We start from the raw sequence: 21,722 nt of genomic DNA, 5'->3' as shown, positions 1-21,722 counted from the left end.
GTAGTGATTCACCGTGTGGTCGTAAACACTCGAAAATGAGGAATCTGCTTGATGGAGGTCTGAATACGTTGTCATCCCTTTTTTTTAAATGAAATTACTCCCATGTGGACAATGTATTATTTGAAACCTCGCCACCTCCACTTGACAGCAGGCAGCTTCTAAGTGCTCCTCTCGTGTACAGGTAGTGGGTGTTGTGACATACTTTCATTTAGCTGCAACAACAACAAATTTACTCACCTGCGTTTTTTTTTATTTTCAAAATGAAATAACTGCATGTTGTACACTTGTCATTACAGTTTATTCCTTCTAATATTTCTTCTCGGTGTCATAATTTCCCTGTTAAAAAAAAGAAAGACGACAACAACCAGCGAGACAAGTTTCTGGGGGACGTATTAATAATGCATCATCACACAGCAAACTGCAAGGAAACGCATTTTTTTAAGGCTTTTTCGATTGTTAAATATTTAAGGTGCATAGTCTTTGACACATGAGGGCGTGTCACTGACATGCGCTCAGTTATCGCCCCTCATGAGGCGCGGTGCCGTTGCCGTGACAGCGCTCCTTGCTTCGCAGGCTGCTCTAGCATCTGCCGGCGTACTTGATGGCACATCAGAGGACACAGTAAACTCTGACAGAAACATCAATATTCCCAGCAAGCTGCTTTTATGGATTCAGCCCAGTTTAGATGCCGGCTGTCATAAATAAAAGAGCTCCGTGATCATTAGCAGCTGTGTCAGGTGAGGACGTCACGATGCCTTCGCTGATTGTCAAAGAAATAAGGGCCCATTTGTTGAAATTAACTCTGATTGTGATGACAGTGTCAGAATAGATTGCCAACATAAATACCTGAGGTGTACTATAATTACAGGAAGTCATTCCAATTGTTGCTAAATATATTCACACGTTGGCCTTTATGTCGGCTGTGAAATGCTTGTACATAAACCATCGCACGCAGAGACTCTGACTTCATTTAACTCTCCAGTCACCCTGCAACAATTAAGGAAACCCTGAACCTCCTCCTGACAGTTAGGATTCAGGTTTGTGCACAGGTTTGCACTTTGAAGGTGCGGAGCATCGAGGTGGAGGTTCCTCAGGCGCCGCTCGGGCTTGCTGCTGTTCACTCGCTGGAGTTGGAGTTTATTCGCCACTGGAGAACGGGGGATCTGCGTGCATTCTCTGATGGAAGAGCGAGGAGCACGGCTGCCGTCGTTGAACCGCCCCAGTTGATGTACATGTGAAGCGTATTTTAGGCGAGAATGTAGATGTTTTATTGAGGTAAATCTGGCTGGAGCTGTTGTGGCTGTGGGCTGTAAGTGTGAGGCCGCGTGCTCTGTTGGTTTACCCCGCTCACAGGGGCTCGCATCTCTGACACGTCATCTCTGGTTTGACCACTGGACGAGACGCCACCGCCAGCAGCAAACCTCAGCTTCATCCGGTCATGTGAGGTTGGTCTCAGCACCAGACAAACATTGACTACTGCAACAGCCTGTGCAAGCATGGGACCAGCTAATATAGAACCAGCTAGCATAGAACCAGCTAGCATAGGACCAGCTAACATAGAACCAGCTGGCATAGGACCAGCTAGTATAGAACCAGCTAGCATAGGACCAGCTAACATAGAACCAGCTGGCATAGGACCAGCTAGTATAGAACCAGCTAGCATAGGACTAAATGGATCAAATTCCTGAAGTGAACAAGTCATTTTTGGGGCAGATGACCAAGCGCCCATCCTTGATGAGATGGGAATGACATCTGCTTTGTAGCTGCAAGATCAGGAATAAAAACATTTGGATGTTGCAATTTATTTATGTTTATCCTGGAGTGAATAACAACTTCCAACTTGATAAAAGACGAGTGGAGAAACCGATCGGATCAAGTTTTTTTTTGGAAAATTGACAGGAATTATTCAAAAACCTTGTGTAACAATTTCTCCCTCTCGCTATTTTATGAAGACTGTTCTTTAAAAAAAAAACTTTTCAATGTGTTGTTAATAATTACAATTTTTTAAAAAAGAAAAAAGACCATGCACATAAGCCATGAGGCGGCCTGTCACACCCAAATACTTCACGGATCAATACCTCTTCTATAATAATAACAAAGGGGGTCTGTTCTAATAACAGCGCAAGCGAGCACAAATGAACAAACGGACACACTGGATGGAGAAATCGAAGGGCATGATGGCGTTTCGGTGGCGACTCAATACAAGGTGACAGCAGAACCAAACCTTGAAGAATTACAGTGGATGACAGGAATGACACATGGAGGGCTCTGAATGCAAACACTGTAATGACATCACCAACAGAAGCAGGCCGCGCAGCTGGATGACGGCCCTCATCTGGAGTTCATTAGCGTCTGATTGTAAATGGAAAATTACAGCAAGAGACACAACCACGAGGTGAGCGTCAGTGAAATAACCTGTTTTTTTTTTTGTTTTTTTTAAATACTCATTGGTGTCTTATACCTAATTTTACCCGGCAACAACTCACTGACATATCGGTCTACAAGCTCTGGTCCCAGATGCAGAATGCGGCGCCCTGGAGTGGCCACAGCATAGAACTTGTTCCCTCAATTTAGATATTTTGAAGCCACAAGATGACGTGCTTCCCCCGTTATTGATTTAAGATATGACTTGTTTAATTAAAAAAGCAGGGGGGACATCCCTCCATCTTCCCCCTCTTCTCCTGTTGAGGGTGGGGGGGGTGGAGCCTATCCCAGCAGCCTTCCCCCTGGACAGGTCACCAGTCCATGGCAGGGCCAACACATAGAGACAGACAACCATTGGCTCTCCCAGCCACGCCTACGGTCAATTTAGAGTCTGGATTAACCTGGTCCCTCTTGATGTCTTTGGACTGTGGAGGAAGCTGGAGTACCAGAGAGAACCCAGCAGGAACAGGGAGAACATGGAGACTCACCCAGAAAGACCCCGTGCTCCAGCCAGGGCTCCACCCACAACCTTCTTGCTGGGGGGCCACCGTGAGGACCCCTGCTCCACCGGGCCGCCCCGCAAAGGGAACATCTTATTGTCTCATGGCTTCAAAATAACAAAAGTGATGGAACGAGTTAAATCTCGTGGCTATGAAATGAGGTACATCCCGTTCTTTCGGTAAAAAGACATTCAAGATCAACAACAAGCGAAGCGTTCGGATAAAGAACCCGCAGGAAGAAGCATTTATTCGTCAGGGAAGTGAAATCAACCTTGAGTTTGTTTTGCTGTTCAGGAAACAAGAGCTGTGGTCCCAAAGTACTGTCCAACCCTTCGACCTGAAACAAATCAAGCTCCTCCTAGAGTTGAATTCTTTTCCTTTTTATGACTGTTTTTCTGTCCGTGAACGTCGGTATGGAGATGTGAGGAATCTATTTCATCTGCTGCTGGAAACCTCAGAGGGAATATCTCCTCGATACTCTCCCCCAGAGGCCTTCGCTCAGCATTCTGATTAAAACAGTGTTATTAAATGCTGCAGATGTGTTTTTAATGGAGACAACACCAACTATAAAGTTTTTGGTGGAGGTATCAGTCCACAGATCTGAGGCAGAACATCCTCCTCAAATAGAACATGGTTACCAAGTCTGCTCACTCAATAAACAGTGAGAACTCTCGGGGGCCCGTCCCTGATGTCATTCTGCGATGTAATACCCCTCGGGAGGACACAAAATGCTTTGTTATAGTCAGATGTGGGCTATTGAAGAAAAAACTCATTTAATTCCTGCTAACACACACACACACTACACAACCACATGTACACTACACACACAAATACAGCCTCGGGGCGTCTGATCCATTAGGGTTCATCCTCCGACAGCGTGGGTGTGCAAAAAATTTGGAGAAGTGATACATTTCATCTCCTAATACATCATTGAGGACGCCATCAGCGCCAGGAATTCTTGGGGTCTCTCAAAGATGGAGGAGAGCAGGTCTGTGGACCGTGAGGGGACACAGCAAATGTTTTTAAATTCCTTTTTTTAGAAAACCGCTTGTCGTCCATCATCCCCACCGCCAGACAAGACAGTAGATCCTCCTCTTTGTTAGCTTAACGCAGTGAACGGTAGTGGGTGGAAAGAGTTAGCATACCTATAAAGTCAACAAAATAATGATAAATATAGCAATAAGTAATAAGCATTATCCTATTAATGACTGACCCAATAATTACTGCAACTTAAGAAACAGGAATAGTCCCATATTAATGTGAAAAACAATTTTGGGTTTAACAGGCAGCTGCAAGACAGATGTTAAAAAATAAATAGAGCGCACGTTTGTAAAGGCGGTGAAATGAAATTTGCGTAGTAACAAATTACAGCCAGCGCTTTCTTCTGGAAGGGCAACGATTTGCTGAGGAATGTGTCAATCACTCTGCACCTGTCTCAAGTTCCCGCCCCATCAACACTCACGAACCCTCCGGCGTCGTCACCGTGAACGTGGGTGGGGAGTAAACAGCGTCTGAAAGACCGAGCTTACCTGTCTAGGGATAAATAAAGTGGAGGCTTTTGAAGGAGCGAGCACTCTAAAAACGGAGGGAGTTGTTAAGGAATTATATATCCGTCCCGGGACTGTTAGCAGGGAGCTAGCGGCTTTAGCAGACGCTAACGCTAGCAGCAGCGTCCCGGATTAGCATGACGTCAAGGCCACTGGCAAGTGAGGACGCTAACTCTGCTCGCGGTTGCTGGGCGGCGCTCAGCAAGAAGTCTGGACATCGTCATCGGGAACAAACACCTGTGCAAGGTGAGTACAGTATGATGTCATAACTTAGAACTTGTAACCAGGTTCTCCGAGTTGTAAAGCAGACTTGTTCTATCTGCTGTGATTTTAAAATGTCCGAATATCGTGTCATGCTTAGCATGTAGTCTACTGTGGTTTATTGACAACAGTGTGGTGTTGCTAGTTTGTTTTTTTTAATTTTTGTGTGTGTGTGAATGGCACACTGGCATTTGTTGTGTAGCTGGCTGTTTAATGTGCGTGTTTCTGGTTTCTGGTGAACCGCCATTTATGTATTGTTGCTGGCCTGGAACCTTGCTTGGGGGGGAGGGCAGCAGCATAACTGTTTTCAGTCTAGAGCATCAGAAGTACCTAACATTGACTGTGCTAAGCTAACATGCTCTCAGCTGGTAGCTTTGAGCCTCCATAACTCTTGAAAACTGATTTCGATCGGCGGCTCAAAAGGGAATTACTGTATGAACTAATTCTATGTAGAACCCCCCAATAGACCTGGATTCATGCTAGCTAGCCTGACTTGCTCCGTTTTTTAAATGGGTGTGCCAAGTTGGCTCCAGAGTTTCTGCAGTGGTTAAACACCAGGTTATGTCCGAGGTGTGAGCCCTTGTGAGTAGGGACAACTATTTACACACCTGGGAACTAGCCAGCAGCATCCGAACTCCCACTACAAAGCCCGGTTTAAATGTGCTTTGTGTTTATTATGAACATGGCTTACCTCTGCAAGCACTAATGTATCCCTGAGTGCTAAATGCTGTTTATTTGAAGCAGTTCCAGTACCTTAGGAACTAATCACATGTTTCTCGTCTCAGTCTCTTTTCTTTGCTTTTGAAAGGTTCAGAGAATGCAGATGCTACAAGGTGTTCATGTCATGCTCCATTCTCTGTACCTACCAGAACTGATTCAGAAATAGTGAGAGTGTGAAGGGCAAATCAGAAAGGAATCAGTTTTATTCTCAGACTCATTTAGTCTACAATTTTTAGAAATGAATCTAGTTTTCAACTTGCATCTTCAAGCTTTGACATGCAGTGTCGGATAACATACTGGAGTCTTAAGTGACTTCCAGTCAAATTACCCCTTTTGTCCTCCTCATTTGGGTTCCATAAATTAACAGGTTTTGTTTTTGCTGTGATTTCTTGTGCACATTTAACCTCAACAAACTCCTGCAGCTCTCACTATACCTTGTGAGTGATTTCCTCAGTGTTAATATAAAAGGTAACTCGAAGGAGCTTACGTCTAAGGTTGTTCCGGTAAAAGTAATTTCAGAGGATAATGACAATACTGTCAAAATTTAAAAATACAACAATTATGTAATGCAGTTTAGCAAAACCAAATTGCTTTTTTTTTGCTATGATGGCTGCTTTGAAAACAAGCATATGAATGTGAACTCAACACAGTAAAAGAAAATTCACTACTTTTCTTCTCTGAGATGGAAAGTCAACAGCCATTCAGCTGTGAGACTGCGAGGTGGCTGAAGAGGTCCATGTACACTTGCTATACTCCCGTGTCGTATTGATTCAGCGCAGCTCTCTTCATATCATTTCTCTCTCAGCCTTTTATAACTGCTCCAGTGTTTCAACCTGAAAAACAGGGAAAGATTTAAAGAAAAGGCCATACAACATAGAGGCAATTGATCTTGGCATTGTCCATAGAAGCATGTAACTGAGAACGCAAAATATAATGACTTATGATTATCAAAACAAGCTGTGATTCAGCCATGGATCAGCGGACCCTTTGAATGGATTCATGTGAATGTATCTAAGCATGTGAGTTTTGACAAACGTTCTAAAATATGGAACTAGCTCCACCTATACGGATATTAGGGAGTCAATACTCTGATCACTAACTAATCGACTAATGTTCGTTATGCATGTCTGTGTGTAGTGAATCTATACAAACATTTTTGGATAGAGAGGATTTATGCATGAACACATATTTTGCAACAATCCCTCTAACATGCTTCATGCTCTTGTAACTAAGATATGTACTGGGGGCAGAAGAGTTTTTTTTTTTTTTTTTTACTCTTTCATGATTAATGACTTTCGTGTCCAAAATGACATCAGCACCGCAGCACAGCGCACTCTACTGGACAGAGGATGCAAGAACATCACTTCTAAATTAAACCAAGCCACTTTGCCTGCATTAAAAAAAAAAAAAAACTGTTGACATCAGCTAATGCCAGGTAATATCAATGGACTAATTGCTAATATCAGCCCAAACCAATACATCTGTTATTGGCTGATATCAGTGGATTATTTTGGTCTGGCCTTATTTCTAATACATCAGCTCTTTATTCTTTTTGTGAAGGCTATGGAAGCTCAATATGACATCAACGATTCACAATTATAACTGACTACAAATTGCGGTTCTTTTTGATGTCCTAGTTTAAAAGAAGGGTTCGTTCATGATATGAACTCGTAGCCTGCCAACTGATTTCATTCACAGTCCGATTCAGTCGCCCATTCATCGGTCGTCCCCATCGGCAGGGCAGAGGACGCAGGAACCAACAGCGAGTGAGCATGTGCTGTTTGGAGTAGAACGGTAAAGTCTTACTCCAGTCAGTGTCTTCGATAGGCTGACCTGGTACATATCGTGTACTGAAATGATGAATTAAAAATGATTTGTTTGTTCACTTTCGTCCAGCGCTACCTTGACCCTCATATTCTGGGGTTAATGAGACAGCAGCATCTGAAAGGCACAATATGGATACTTAATTTAGGAGGGTTAGGAGGCAGAGCTCACCCCCGCAAAAGCACCTCCAACACCTGACTGTGTTAAAATGTGTGAGGAAAAAATGAGTCCAGCAGCCCCTCTGGTGGGTTTGGCTCATGAGCAGACCTTTTCAGAGGGTGGGTCTGTCACAAACCCACATCATGAATCAGAGCAGGCGGGGGAAGGTGATGGTGTCAGAAGAGGAATGAAACATGATGCTGCTACAGATGAAGAGAAGAATTACGTCTTCCAGATCTGCTCATTAACACTATAATTAGTTCTTCAGACTGGTTGGAAAAACTCCTCAGTGCGATGCAGCTGTTGCCCGCTAAAACCATGTAACGCCACTGAAGTTGATTTTTCTATTTAAATTTCAGAAAATGTTATGCTTCTCCGGAGACTGAGATGGAAAGTGTGTCTTTTTCATTCTCCGACGCCCACTCTAAATCCACTGGGTAAACTCAAGAACTCATGATTGTCAAGATGATGGCAATTATTCTTAGATGGTTCCTCGAGCACACGAGCAAAATGCAGAACAGTGTAATGAAACATTAAACCAACAGCTCTTGTGCACACACGAGGCTCACGTCTGTCTTGGTGGGTTTCAGATGTTGAGATATTGAACCGTTTTCAGTGATTGCTTTTGACTGAAACCCTGTAACTTCGATCATTTTTAATCTCACTGATTGACAAGCATGGTTACCGTCAGGAGTGTTTCTCAGTAGCTGCAGACCATCTACAGCCAGCTGAAGTCGAGGCGGTAGAAGAGTAAATGCCATTAGCCTGAGTCATCTACCACCATGTCTGCTGCATTGGCTGTTAGCTTTGCCTCGAATCCAGTATGTAACATCATGAGAAGGTATTGGAACCACTCACCTCCAGTCCTTTCTGTTGCCACAGATCATGGCACACACAGAAACAGCTGCTCGCTCTCTTGCCTCCATGTTTATTAACTTGCAAACTCTGATTCTTGCGAGCGTTGTCATGAGGTTCTGTGTGTTCCGTGGGCCTCTGTTGTAGTCTGTGGTCCCAAATCTGGTGTGAAACAGTTGGTTAATACTGCAGGTATAAAGGAACACACAAACTATGCTCCTGTGGTAGCCTCTTTGTTGTGTTGTGTTGTGTTGTGTTGTGTTGTGTGTTTTATCAAACCCTACAAAATCAGATCTTTGAGGACGTCACATTCAATGATGCCACCGTATTGATTTTAATTATCCCATTACTGAGCCGGGAGGTTTTACAAAAACAGATAAGCTGAAGACCTCTAACTAATTAGATACCGAGCAGCAACGCACATTTATTTTGCTGTTGATTAAAGTTGCTTCTATTTATGTTAAATAACAGTGTGATTCAAATGCAAAAGATATTGGATTTGACAGGGTGGGAATGGGATGAGTGAGAGTGGAAAGAAAAGCGAGAGAGAGAGAGAGAGAGAGAGAGAGAGATGGAGCATGTCCACACTGAGCCAGATAAATCTGAACACATCTTTTTCTGTCTGTTTCTCTCTGTCCTCAGGCATGAGAACACGTACTAGTAAAATGATGGAATACAATCCAGGAAGGCTGGTTTGATTAATAGATCCATGGGTTTGAAGGTGGAGACACTAGAAAGCTGCACAACTCTTCATAGTACTATGAAAGTGGATTTAAAAGGCTGGCATAGCAACCTTTTTCCAGTCATTTTGTTGCATTTTATTATTACCCCGTTTAAGTCTCTCTCTTTTCCACGAGGAATACATGTTTAGGTCTTCAAGGGTCCAAGAGTTCATAGCCTCCAACAATCCCAAAATACCCCCAATATGTGAACCAGACGTGTCTCTTATTTGAAAGCTGAGACCTGGACCCTGGCAAAACAGATAAGTGATGGACTTGAATCCAGCGGAGGGACACAAAACCATACATGACATGTCAGGGTTGCTATCTTTAGCATGGCTAATCAGTCTCGTCTGATCTAAAAAGGTCTCCAAAACAAATCTGACCTCTGCTCTCTTGACAGCTGTTTGTCCACTTCAGACTTTGTATTGCCGGCGTCCACAGGGGCAGTTGGTAATTGGTCAGGAGCTCCCTGAACTCTCGAGTGGTCATAGCCAGAAATGTGAAGGTGCTCTTGACACTGTTCTCAGTAACCCTCAGTCACTGGGGTGGTCAAAGCAAAAAACAAAGAAAAAGAAACAAAAACGAGTTTCTATTTGATTAACAAGAGCTGCCTTGTTCCACACAGGCATTTTTGTTTTTAACTGTGTTTGTGGTTTTTGCTTATCTCACAGTACTTTGCTGTATGACACGATACTGCGCTGTAGATAATTAAGAGTTGTGAGAGTTAGAAATGTGAGAGTTAAAAAACCCCCATTTGTTTTCAATAAATTTCACAGTTTTCATTCAGGAAATTTTCCCAAGGGGTTCCAGTAATCGTATTCTGTCCAAAGCAAATCTGTCCATGTTCAGTCCTACAGACAGGGAGCCTCACCTGGCGGATGTTCCTCCTCACTCCTGACATCCATCGTGTACCTTCTGGAGAATTACAGTCTTAACAAGCCTGTTACAGAAGGTGTGCAATAGATGTCAGTCGTGACAAGTAGTCATCAGGCTTGGCTTTGTGTCTGGAAGACAAGATCCAGGGGAAACAAAGTCCTGCAGCATGTCAGACCACATTTTTGCTTCAGAAGATTTCATGAGTGAGGCTCATTGTTCTTGATGCACTCCGTAACAAACACGTTGACTGCATTTTCACGGGTTAAAGCAGCATTTGCACATGTCTGCCTGTGACAGGTCTGCTTCTGCATTGCCTTTGTTGACCATGTTTACCAGCCCAATAAGGCTAGCTTTGTTGAATGTATTCTGCTGTGTAAAGTCGGTGGATACACCAGAATGAACCAGGGGTCTGCAGGGGAACACGGTGTACGCATTCCTGTAAATGCAGTATTTTGAAAATGTCTCCAGAAAACTACGCTTTTGGAAAACTCTGATGCACAGTATGCATGGTTACAACCTTTTAGTTACTTTCTTTCTCTCGCTCTCTCTCTCTCTCTCTCTCTCTCTCCGTTAATTCATTTCAAATGTCAATACACTGTCGTAGTACAATACACATTCGCCTTCATTAACCTGCTGTCATACTTATTTTGACAGGCACATCATTTCCACACATGATGGGAAAAGAAAATCCAGGGACGAATGCAGAGAAAATAAAAGAGGGAGAGGGGAAGAAAGACTGCGTGCGAGATGGGAAGAAATAGAAAGTAGCAGAGTGGAAAGGTGAGGGCGTAAAGCTTGAACGCTTCAGCACCATTGCCACCACAAACAGTGCTGACCTGGAAAGCTTCTGTGTGGTGGAAATCAGCTTTAAGAAACCCTTTTAGAGACCTCCTCAGGGGATTAATACTGTTTTGGTGTTTGGGGTCTCTCTTTCTCTCTCTCTCTCTTATATTTGTGTGCATGTGTGTCCATCATGTGTGTGTCTATACGTGTGCAGTAGAGATGCCCGAGAGAAACAGATAAAGGCAGCATGCAGTAGATTTCCTGTGCAATCGGCTGTGCATGTATGTGTGTGTGGGAGAGAGTGGAGCTGAAAAGGAGTCGGGAGAGCGAGAGGAAAAGGCTGATTGGCATTTTAGTATTATGTTGAGGCAGAGATGCAAGGGAGGCGGAAATAATTTCATTGGTTGAATTCAACCTCATTGGGCCGAGTGCATGATCTGCAGTCTTCGAGGGGGACAAGTTAACTAAACCAAAATGGCAAAGAGGGAGCTCTAGCCTAAATATAAATAAAAATGTCATGGCACACGTGTTTCTTCAACCCCTTCAGGATCTTAACCTCCTTGTTGTGGACCAATGGAGCACAGAAAGATTAAAATTGCAGTCTTCCATTTGGGAATTTCCAACTTGAATGAAAAGCAGCAAAAGCTGGAGAAATGCTGCTACTGACAGAGATGTGAATTTAATGGGCTGTTAATTCTGCTGAAACGTATTTTTGGTTGCGTTGACACGAACAGCAATAACTCAGACTTTTGACTTTATTTTAGATAGACTTATTTGGATTGAAGTCCTTCCGTGAGTTGCGACTAGAAGAGTCCTTTTATATTACTGATCACATGCGAGAAGGCGACTGACCTGTGATTTGACCTCAAACTCTTTTGGTAATGTGGGATAGTTTAAGGAAATGTTGAAGTCAGTTTACAACTCGCAGAGCTGTGCTGCCAAGTCTTGATTCTGTTATTGCTCCATCTCACTTATTTGGATGAAGGTAGTCAAAAAATTCCAAAGATTTAATCCATCCTCTGTGGGGCACTCACTGTGTTCGGGACAGCTCCAGATCGTTCTCCTGCTTTAGTCAGAAGTCGGGATGCACGATGTGTCGCGAGGAGTTCATGCACAGTAGTTGCATCACCAGACATATGATGTCAGAGGCGAGGTAACCCAACAAGTCACCTGTGAAACTGCTTGGCTGCTAAACAGAAAACTTCCAGATCCTATCAGTCTGATTCCAGAGGTGCTTGAGTTGACCGACATGCAGGTTTTGTAAGCGGCGTGAAACACCAGTCACAGATATTCTTGAACGGTTTGTCATTACGGACTCAGAAATGTAAAAATAGTTGCAAACCTACTCTGTTTTTGATCAGGAAGCATCAAGGGAACTTGCAAAATGTCTCCTGTCTCTGTGTCTTACGAAGCTTATTTGAAAAGAGCGTTTTGAGACATCTTTAGCTGTTCTACGTATCTGTTAGCTGCTACTAGCATAACACACCAAAGTGATTGACTAGCGTTGAGGGTAATGTAGGTGCCTGGAAGTTGGTTCATCTTTGACCTACAGTACAGATAGTATGTAAGCTTTCACTCGTGATTTAATTTGAAAGTTTGGCCACAACCTGTTTTATCACTTGTAGCAGCGGCAAGGTTGCTGTTCAAAGAAATATATCTTAGTCCATCTGCAGTGGTCACCTTGCAAGTAGGCACCTTGCTAATAATGTTGTTGTCAGTTGCAGTTTTTAACTGTTTGAAATGTGTTTTAAACGGGCATTGTTGAGCTTTGTCAAAGGAAAACTTCTCTTACTTGTGACGGACACTAATGATTTGTTGAATCTTCTCTCGTTCTCAGCAATCTGCTTTGGTGTGACGATGCAAATGACTGCCAAACCTACAAAAACAAGATGCAAGCTGTGATAAAATTATGTTGGTACTTAACTTCCAATCTGCGTGGAAAAAGAACTGGACAGATGAAGAGGGAGAGAATGTGCATTCTTTCCGAGCTCTCTCTCTAAGTGTGAGACGGGGGACAGACATGGTCCGGTGAAGAGCTAATTATCACTGACAACAACCGTCACATCAAACAGGTATTACAGAGGCTGCATACGGGCCGCAGCACTCAGCGGATCTCAACCAACTGTTTTCACCACTCTGGATTCTAGATTACTTTTGACAGAAAACATACAAATAAAACATTTCTAGGGCTTACAGGGAGAGCTTGCAGAGATACCCGCTGAGTAAATTATTCATACATTGACTTACTGAAGGAATGAAAGCTTCTGTCTTCCCTCTAATCCCCAGCAAAGCTTTCGGTAATAGTGCAGCGCTCAAGAGTTGCCTCTCACAAGGCTCTATTCAACAAACTTTCCAATGTATGAAATCAGTGTCTGACAGGCTTTTGAAATCCTGCAGCTTCTTCATTATTATAGCGTTTAGCCTCAAACAGCCTCTCAATCTAATGACTTCTCTGAGATGGTGATTGCTTTGATTTTAATTGGGATGTTCTAGGGGCGCTGCTGCTTCTAATCCAGCTGTCTCCCACCAGTTAGACAAGGGTTGCTCACGGTGAGCCTTTATTCCCGCTCGGAAACCCATCACACGCTCGTATGGTTGTCCTGTTGAGTTTAGTGATGGGGGGCAGTAGAAGGGAGGGGTGCCATGTGTCACAGAGGGGTGCCTTGTATTTTGTGGGGAAGTCATGGGTAATTGAGAGATGGAATGTAGAACTCATCGGTGTGGGGAAAGTCTCAAATTGTCAACGTCCCTGGTCTCTAGAGGCGGGGGGGGGGGGGTGTTACAGGAAAGCACCATTTAGCTTGTCCATCCTTGAAAGACTAAGCCATGTCTCCTCTGAGGGGAAAATAAAGAGTATAAAGGCTTACCTGGCCCCTGTCTGACTCTCCACACCATTGAAGGATCTTACCATTGTCAAGGTTGTATTTGCCCAGAGAACTGACAATGCAGTTATCCTCTAACAACTTAAGCTTGAACTCCAGAAATAATCAGACTTTTCCAAACACGCATGTTAATCATTATCTGTTCAATAGCTTCCCAACATCAGGAGAAACTGTCCCAGCGTGGTTTCAATCTCACCGGCTCCTCAAGCCTTACAACTTCTTCTAGTCATTGTTATTGTGGCGTCAACAACAAAAATAAAGAGAGAACTTGTACTTTATAAGATGTATTTCAATCAAGTGTTGATCCTTCTCTGAGCCATCCAACAAAGGTGACCTGATATCTAGACTAACCTAAATTTCCATTTCCAGCAAATGTAATGTTTTATGAATACATTATCCTGAAGGGAGATTTTAAATCTCAATATAAGCCCATTGAAGAAAGTAATTCCCTCCGCCTGAATCGTCATAACTCAAAAAGTTTACTTTTAATGTGATTTTTTTTTTTTAATACATCGATAGAAAGTGGGCACAGCTCTACATTTATATAAATTATTTTAGGACAAGGACAGTAGATCGTAGAACGTAGCTGAGGAATGCAACTTTGGGAGGTGATGTAATAATCCATTGGCTTTGGGTTAAGGAAACTGACGCTGATGCTAACGTCCGGGTCGGCCTGTAAAACCACAGCACCCAGGGGCGCTCGGCTTGACCTGTGGCTCAGACTGAGTTAGTGCCGTCATTCAAGAGCAGAACTGAACTCAGAGCTGATGTGGGCCAACATTCATTGCTATGAAGGCAGTTAAAAAAAAACAACCAGATAGCGATGGTCATGAGAAGCCCACAGAAACACTGTTACGGTGGTTTTAAATCAGAAATCTTTTGACCATCGGAATCCCAGCCAGGTTTGCAGTTCTCCCTGTGTGCATATTTTCCGTCTCTCCAGACCTCTGCCCACTTGCATGCAAACCTCAAAAAGTCACAGCTGCTCTGGTAGCAGAATTGTGGTCGCTGTCAGAATCCGAGATGATGGAGCAAATGAACTGAAGCACCATCACGGCGGCGTGGGCCCTCGCAGCTGCATCATTCAGTCATTAGCGGACAGCCTCCAGCATCTTCGCCTCTCTGGTATTTTGTGCTGACTTTCGAAAATTCGGGGTCAACTTGTACCCAGTTTTTATTGCACTTGGGGGAAAAACTTTCTTAATTCAATTCATGTTCGACGCTTCACATTGTCAGCTCCACATGCACTTCAAAACACACGGGGGGAAAGTGGAGAGCGCAGACAAGAAATGCGTCTTGTAAATAACAAAATACCGTGTAGCCAATACTTGTAAAGAAAAATCTTAATATGAAAAGGACAGTTTTCAGGGCACCAAAGGTCATTTACAAATCATGAGGCAATAGCCTCATGAGAAAATCAATTCGTTACCTCAAAAACAAGTCAAATCAGACAATTTGAAGAACTACTTTTCAATAGTGTCTATGGAGCAGCATGAAAAATTGCCAGTATTTCAAACACCAAGAGTAACTGTGCACATTTTAATGTGTCTCATGTATTTGTGGCACTGAGACGTGGAGAGAAATGTGCCAGAGTACGCTGGAAAAGAGAACATAGTGAGCTGACTAAAAATGGATTCCTGGGTGCTGCCGAGTCTGCCCCTGGAATTAGCTCTAGCTGCAGGTAACCCCTGCCACTGTGAGTCAATCTCCACTCCGTGTGACTTACCAGACTAAAGAATATTGATGGATAGGAGCAATGATGGATACCCAGACACATATCAATGATGGAGAAATCTGTCATTGCGGCTGTTGACTATTTTTGGCTCCTGACCCCAAAAAAAGCAAAGATATGGCAAATCTAAACCCCTGTTACCTTTTGACAGTGATGATTTTTATTTCCCCTTTGGAAACATGACTTCACTTGACTAATTATTGAAAGAATCCCTAGAGGCTGCAGGTATTCATTATATTACCAGAGCAGGACATTCATCTCAAAGATGTAGAAGTTGCTAATAAATTTATGTCGGAATTGTATTTTTAAGATGCTATCAGTCATCACGTCACACTCCCTGAAATCCCCTCTGCATTGTTCTGGACTCCACAGCTGCAGTTGGCATGTTTTCCAACTTTTTGTACGAAGACGTTTTCATTTCGAAACATGAAACTTGTGTGATGTTCACGCCTCTCAGCCCCAAAGCCTTTTAGAAGTCTACTCACACCCTTCCAGTTTGTTATTTCAGTGGGTGCCAACACCATGTTCTGAGCATGGTGTCATCTGTGCTGCAATACTGAAGGAGCCTTACAAATCACAACGTATCCTCCTCTGATTCAGGATCAGTTAAATGAACATTAGACTAGTTGAGAAAAAAAATGCTTTTGCTGCGTGGTTGTGCACTTCTCCTGTGCACCTGAAGTGGTCAGAGTTGCTCCTGATGATGTCAGCAACCATCACCACAGTTCAAGCACTGTAGGTGGACCCAGTGGGTTTCTGGCCCTAGGATGGCTTCAGACAAATCAGCTGTGGCGGTGTGGGCGTGTCACTACAGTCTGTGGCCTGCTGGTGTGATGTATGTTGTATACCATAACCTCCCCTTCCAGATGGTGTTGGTAATATGCACCTAAACACAGTTTGATGAAACAAACGAATGTGATTCTCTACCCATGACGGGGACTATTTCTGCCTGTTGAATTCAAAGAAGTGGACACAGACTGAAGGAAGGTGAACCCAGACGATGGCTATCAGTCTCTCTGTCACTTGGGAAACAGCCGAATGCTACATGCTTCATGTTTGATCTTCGGCTTACGTGATTGGCTGCTGCAAAGCGACGTGAGGTTGTGTTTGTCTGAGAGTTTGCTATCGTTATAAAGCCACCACAGCTAAAACGCAACTGCCTCTGCAGCTCCTTTGGTCTGAAGTCTGCCAAAGATACTCAGCTTTCAGTTCACTCATTTTTAAGTCTCCACGTGTTCTACTGCTCTCTCACCCACTCACTCACACCCTTGCTCATGCATGAGCACACACACACACACACACACACACACACACCTCTTTTTGATGATTATGTTCCCTCATGCACTTTTGTGTTGAATCACTCCTGATTTCTGACTCTGCTTGGCCCCCCCCCCCCTTTTTTTCCTTTCCTTTTTCATATCACCTTTGTGTGCAAGGCTTTGTGAATATTTCTCCTCTGAACCTCTCAGTAAATTCTGACTGGGACCTTTTTCTATCTGAACTGATTCCAAAAGAGGGAAATGTAAAGCACCGCATCCATTATTGAACAACATCACAACCTGGGAAGCCTCTGTGAGACATTTACATTTTATGGCCTCTGTCAGCCCCTTTGGTAAGCTGTCAAACCAAACGCTGGTGGATGCCGAGAGCTCAAATTGACAAGTGCTTGCAGCCTGTATTGTTATGCAAATGCGTTTGTATTTAGCGTCACTTTAAAAAAAAAAGAAAAAAGAGAGAGCATAAAACGGGGGAAATTTTCATTTTAACAGGCCTAGGTGAAGCTCCCCTACGGCTTTGCTTTGGGTTAGACGTCATTTATACTAGAGGTTCAGGCAGGTCATGAAAAATGCTATTTGATACCAACTTTATTCAGCTCTGTTTCTACTGCTATGTGGGAGAAAATGTCAAGCAGGTCCACACTTCATACTGGATCTTTGCTGCACCCATTGACCCACATTTATCAGTCCAACATAGAAACCGGCGCAGATACGAGACCAGAAATCCTCTTATGACAGTGCTCACATGTGATTAACGAAACTGGTGGTATCCTGTCGATTGCAGCGTTTTGAATTATTCAATAAATAAATGCAGTGGTTAAGAGCGATTGTGAGTTAAATATCAAGCCCCTCTAAATTCTCAATTTAGCAAACTCCCTATTCGACTGTGAGACATGGAGAAGCGTAATTTGACCAGAGAGGGAACCTACACATCGCCAGACAAATTCAACCAACATGCTTTATTTGACTTCCTTAAATACCATACGATTATTTTATTACTATTGCTTGAACTCTGTGTGCTTTTCTGCTGTCCTGTATAAATGTTGTTGACTGGAAACCCAATTTCCCTGAGGGACCTCACCAAGGGATTAATAAATATCCACCTAATCTAAAGAATAAAAGGAATACGTGCAAATAAAGTTTGGAATGTCCGGGCATGGCATCAGTCGAATCCGCGTCTCCTTCCTTTAATGTCATGATCTCTGAGCCGGGTCGTGACATATGGGAAGGGAGACGCGGATTCGACGTGGAAAAAACTAATAATTTATTATTAACAAAAACGCAAAGATCAACACAAGACAAACCATAACGTACAGTGGAGTGTGGTTATCAGTAGCGTCAGTGGTGAGTGCGAGTGAGTGCATGAGTGTCAAGGGGGTGTATGTGTGTGTGCGGTGTGATGGATGCAGAGAACTAAACAAGACAAAACTCAAGGAACGCAGCCATCGCTCCGACGTGGACCAGGAGGAGTGAGCGACAGACTGTGCGGCCGGGTTGGCTGGCTACCTTATGGCTGGGAGACGCCGGGCCCAGGTGCTCCCAACCAGCTTAGTTAGTCAGCAGCTCCGCCCCGTAAAGCTCCAACCTGGAAAGGGAAGGAAGTCACATAACTGATGCCACGCCCCCATGCCCCTGACCATGGGGACGTGACAAATGAAATCACGGCTATAAACTAACCGGAATTTTATAATCAATCGTGAGCTTGATTTATTGATCGTTGATTCTCATCATGGATGATCATAGATAGCATGAGGGGGAGACACAGATGCACCACTGCACATCAGAACATCAGATAACACCTTGTTCAGTGCAATGTTGTGCAGAACCCGGCGGGGTTGTCAGAGAAGTTCTCCATGTTCTCCTGGTCCATGTGCTCCACAGACCCTGGCACTGGTTGAACCCGTGTTCCTGTTTTTATGTGTTTACCACATGATTGCAGAACCCTAGAGTTCCCCGCCATTCAGAAGACTCCCCCCTCCTGTAACCGTGTCTCTGCCATTGCCGTAAGCTGTGTTCAAATGGCTATGTGGTTGCATGTGCTAAGATGACCACGAGAATGGTCTCGTGACAATCCTCGGATGCCGCCACGCTGACTTAAAAACGTGTGTAGAAGAGACTTGTGAGATTTGATCGCAGCCTCAGCTCTTGTCCACACTGATAAATGCGGAGCTTTACGCGAGGATGAGGATGAACGCACACTTGTTTCCTGTTCCTGTGACAAATGAGGGCCACTGTGCCTCGTCCACACTTCATACTGTATCTTGAACCCAGTGTCTCCCTCTGCATCAGTCCAACGAGAGAGGATGGTTTAATGATAAATGACAAGGACACACATGGCTGGCAGGAAGGTGGGGCGTAATTTCAATCATTTTTAATAAGTGCCTCTCTGCTGTATAGCACTCGGCCATCGTAGCGGCCTGCAGTGATCTAAGCGGTCACTAACCTATTAGGAGGCTCTGCAAGAAAAACAAGTCACCTATCGTTCTTGAATAAAAAGTCTCTGACAGCGCCATTGTGTTTGCATCCTATTCTAATTTGTACATCTTCTCCTTAGGAAGATTAATTGAAAATAGAATGCTTTCAAGGTTAATACAACACATGCTCAATTAACTGTGGTGGAATGCACAGCTGTACTGTATTTTGCAACTGGCAGAAGCCATATTCTCTTCCGCGCTACCCAACGATAAGCTCCCCCAGTTATTTGTAATTAAGTTTCTTCTCAGCATTTAGCTAGAAAGATGTCAAAGAGGAGAACAGAAGAGGGGAGGAGGGGGGTGTAGCGAGCTGGCAGCTGAAGCTGCCTTATTCCTGCATAGATGTAGAGGGTGAACGGGCTTAGTGGATTTCAAAGTCACCCAGGCGGCTTAATAGCTTCCCTAAATGACTCAGCACATTATTTCCAGTTGTACAGTAGTCCATTACATGGTGTGTTACCATATCCATACAGGGGTTCGGACTCCCTCCTTCCTGTCCTTCTGGCTCAGGCCTGGCATGTGTTCAACAAACCACTTGAGCCTGAATGCAAAATGAAGTCCCTTGGCTATAACTTTAAGCACAGTTCAGTCTTTTTAGTGCTTATCCTGGAGCCTGGAGCCTGTCAGTGACACCTTAACCCCCTGCACCGCAAGCTCTGATGGCAAAAGGTGATAGCTAAAAGTGTATTGCATTGGCCACAGGCATGAAAGTGGATGGAATGAGATAGAAAGAGGGAGATAAATAGAGGAGGAGGGAGCAAGAGAGAGCAATTAGTGGTGCTCTACAGCATAATCCCTAGGAGACAAGGCCCATCAATCATGTTACTAATCCTTTGTTTCTCAATAAAGATAACCATGCTGCAGGGAGTTAACATTTTCTTAATAAGTCATCCCACTATAGTACACCTGAAATGCTAGATTGGCCCAGAATTATCCTTATCCTTTATGTATGACATTGAGTTGATAAGAGGGCGCGGAGACAAGTGTGGTAGTTGTTATTTTGATCTCGTAGAAGCTGGTAGTTGTCACCGAAAGAAGAGCCGCGTCGTAGGTGTCGAAACAAGATTGTCTGGAGCTTGATTGACGGCTGGGACGCTCCCAAAAAACTTTGAAGTTTACGTTCTGTCTAAGAATAGGGGATGATAACTCATAATTTGCATCTTGAATAATATGCATGTGCCTTATTTGTGATGATTGATGTAGCCTAACAAAGGGGGGGGGGGGGGGGAGAGACAAACGCAGCATCATCCAGTAGTGATGTGGACGCCGGTTGCCACGGAAAAGATGCAGCTTCAAAAGCCCCAAAGTATTTGGCCCAGACCCGGTTTAAACATTCTGTATGAGACATTTAAAGAACCTGCTCTTAATGTGGTCTCAGTTACTGTGCTGACTGTTGCAATGAGGAAGTAGCAGTTGTTCCAAACTAAAAAAACAAACAAACAACAGAAGTACCAGTGTGTACCTGTAAGGTTCCAAGCGCTTGTGGCAGACGTCATTCTTGTCTTGTGAAAGGTGCAAGTTCACCGTTGGACTTTTTGAGGAAACAAATGTACCTTTTGAGAAGGGAAGCTTCTACCTGGGTGCACCTGCAGGTACACAGCTCTCCTGGTCTTGTGTCTGGAGTCTAGAAACCACATTTTAGGTTAGTTTCTCTGACTATGAATAATCAACTCAGTTGGACTAACGCACTAAAACAACCTTTCCAGTAAACGTGTATGAGACGCTCAGGTTTAGGGCTCTTTCCACCAGGGGGCGTGTCCAACCTCGATCAAACTGTGTAACTGTCTGTGTGCCTAAATATAACCAGGGTTTAAACCAGTTATTTACCTCCGCCAGTTACGTTGACGAGTGGATTCCATTTGACGAGCTAGAAGTGTCTTTTTATGATGTCATTGTGACGAAAGGATGTTCGCCAGGTAGCAGGTGCTAATCATCCAACAGCAGACAGCACCGCCAGCTTCTTCCTCACGCTAACCTCCCATCACATCACCAAACGCTGCACAAATTACCATTTAAAAAAAAAAAGTTTTTTTTTTAGAAAGTTACAAAAATTAAACAGATGCAGCCCCTCTCCTCGCCAAGGCTCTGCCTACAAGTGGTTGTGACAGTTTTCAGCCGAGCAACAACAAAACATTGATTAGGTGGTTAAATGGGAAGCTTGGCTCGGTGTTCCTGGATAACTCATCGAGATGCGGGTGCAAACCTCCCCGGGATGAACGTTGTTAACTGTATTCAAACATCTGATCAAATATGTTGAAGATCTAATTTCCAGCTGTACCTTTAAGGCATATGTGGTGGTATTATACGGTGAAAATATTCATCATGACCGCCTAGAGGCACTGCTTCCAGAATGAGCCATCCTTCTGAGGAGCATAAAGGGAATGCCAGGAGGCAACAAAACTGGTTCCTTTAGGTGCCTTGACTTCCAGCTAATCTCACACATTTGCTATTGAAATAACATTTTCTTGAGGAATCCAGGCAACCCCTGTAAAATCAAGTCACCTTCAAATTGAATGAATTCACCGGTGACCTTGAAGACGTCTCCTTGTCCGAATCCTTGAGCCTTCATGGAGGGATCTATCCATCATGTTCTCTTGTTCACTTTAGCCTCCGAGACACCTTGTTTTTCTCCCGCCATTTCTTTTTTCTTGTTTTTCTGTCACCCCCCCCCCCCTTCTCTCGCTCT

At 43.8% G+C, this 21,722-nt stretch overlaps 2 long non-coding RNA genes across 5 annotated transcripts in view; one reads left to right on the top strand and one right to left on the bottom strand.

Moving 5' to 3' along the window:
- The first annotated feature begins 4,404 nt into the window (after positions 1 to 4,404).
- LOC147241351 (uncharacterized) overlaps positions 4,405 to 21,722 on the top strand; it is a 125,489-nt gene continuing 108,171 nt past the window's right edge. For 2 of the 3 annotated variants that reach the window (XR_015110912.1, XR_015110911.1), the window contains exon 1: positions 4,405 to 4,717. This is a non-coding gene — a long non-coding RNA (uncharacterized LOC147241351). Of the gene's footprint in view, positions 4,718 to 10,542; positions 10,669 to 21,722 lie in introns of all 3 variants that reach the window. The other variant, XR_015110913.1, reaches the window with a different exon arrangement.
- LOC147241352 (uncharacterized) lies at positions 6,067 to 20,869 on the bottom strand. 2 transcript variants are annotated; one of them, XR_015110910.1, is made up of 5 exons: positions 20,735 to 20,869; positions 20,499 to 20,660; positions 12,464 to 12,547; positions 8,294 to 8,452; positions 6,067 to 6,285 (listed from the first exon to the last, which is right to left on the bottom strand). It is a non-coding gene; the product is annotated as an uncharacterized LOC147241352 (long non-coding RNA). The 2 variants fall into 2 exon arrangements; XR_015110909.1 differs by lacking the exon at positions 12,464 to 12,547.

The sequence above is a fragment of the Aulostomus chinensis genome, chromosome 21 (genome assembly GCF_037954235.1).
Source record: "Aulostomus chinensis isolate RoL2024-O1b breed Wild chromosome 21, RoL_Achi_v1.0, whole genome shotgun sequence".
NCBI classification, from domain to species: Eukaryota; Metazoa; Chordata; class Actinopteri; order Syngnathiformes; family Aulostomidae; genus Aulostomus; species Aulostomus chinensis.
The sequence above is the reverse complement of the archived record's forward strand: the minus strand, read 5'-3'. Positions and strand labels throughout refer to the sequence as shown.